The following is a 1189-nucleotide window of genomic DNA, read 5'->3' as shown; positions in this document are numbered from 1 at the left end:
TGGAAATGGGTCCAGTGCTTACTTCCTCCAGACAGTAGTAATATAAGCTATTTTCAGTTACACAACCATAAACTGCTCATGTAGCCAAAGACAGGTGCTAGCCTCACATAAAATTGCTAAAGGAGTAGATAAGAGGAGGTTTTAACTGAGCATGTCATCAGACTTCTGCTGTGAGCCAGTCATGGAGGCTTGGATCCATAAAGGGACTTGGCGTGTTACAAGGAGTAAATCAGGAGGAAGAAGACTCCATAAAACCTGCAGCCAGGGAACTCCCGCAGGATGTAGGAGACCCCAGTTCAATTCCCCTCTCTGCCTGGTGCAAAGGGATTTGAACAAGGATCACCTGCTTCTCAGGTGAATGCTCCAGACTGTAGAGTGACTCTGGTTTTGGCCCAATTGATTGTTAAAGTGGAATAGCTTCAACAAGACTGAGGCCGAAATTACTTTTGTAAAAAACACCGAAAAAAATTAAACCAGTTTTCATTAAGTTTAAAAATAACCCATTTCCCAAAGGCAAAGCTGCTAAATTATCCAGTGCAAGCGCTCTGTTCCCATAGCACTGCCAGGCTCTCCCCGCAGTTCCATGCCCATCCCAGCCTCCTATCCATTTCTGGGTAATTTGGGATCTGAGTTGGCATTGGGGCAAAAATCTCTGCCTGCCTGTGGGGTGGTACAGCCTCACCCTCCCTCCTGAGCAGCAGACAACCGCTTGCTGCTTTTTTTGGATGCAACTGCTGCGCTTGCTACTCGCAGCAGCAGCACAAATGGACAGCCAGGAACACTCTCACACAATTGTGACAGTTTTAAACACCAACGCACTCACCGTGCAGAGGTGGAGACACCAGGAATCCGAAGTGAGGGGCGCAAGGAGCAGGAGGCGCGCGCTGAGGATGAGGATGTGATGACAGTGATGGAGATGGGCGTGCAGAGCCCCTGGCGCTTTGGGCCCTGGACTCTGAGATGGCTGGTGGCATGGCATGACATTTGATTTGGGGGGCACATCATGGAACAAAGCACTTGGTGTTGGGCCATTGAACTTGACAGGTTGACGATCAGTGGTTGCTGAAACAGGCGTTGAAGCATGCACAAGGGCATGAACACTTCCTGTGCTTGGCCCCCCCCCCTGCCAGCTGACGATATAGCAGAGCCCATGAGAGCAGCCTCACAGTAGAAGTGGCAAGTAGCCTGT

This window comes from Mauremys reevesii, linkage group 19 (genome assembly GCF_016161935.1).
Source record: "Mauremys reevesii isolate NIE-2019 linkage group 19, ASM1616193v1, whole genome shotgun sequence".
Lineage (NCBI taxonomy): Eukaryota > Metazoa > Chordata > Testudines > Geoemydidae > Mauremys > Mauremys reevesii.
This window is presented reverse-complemented; position numbering follows the sequence as displayed.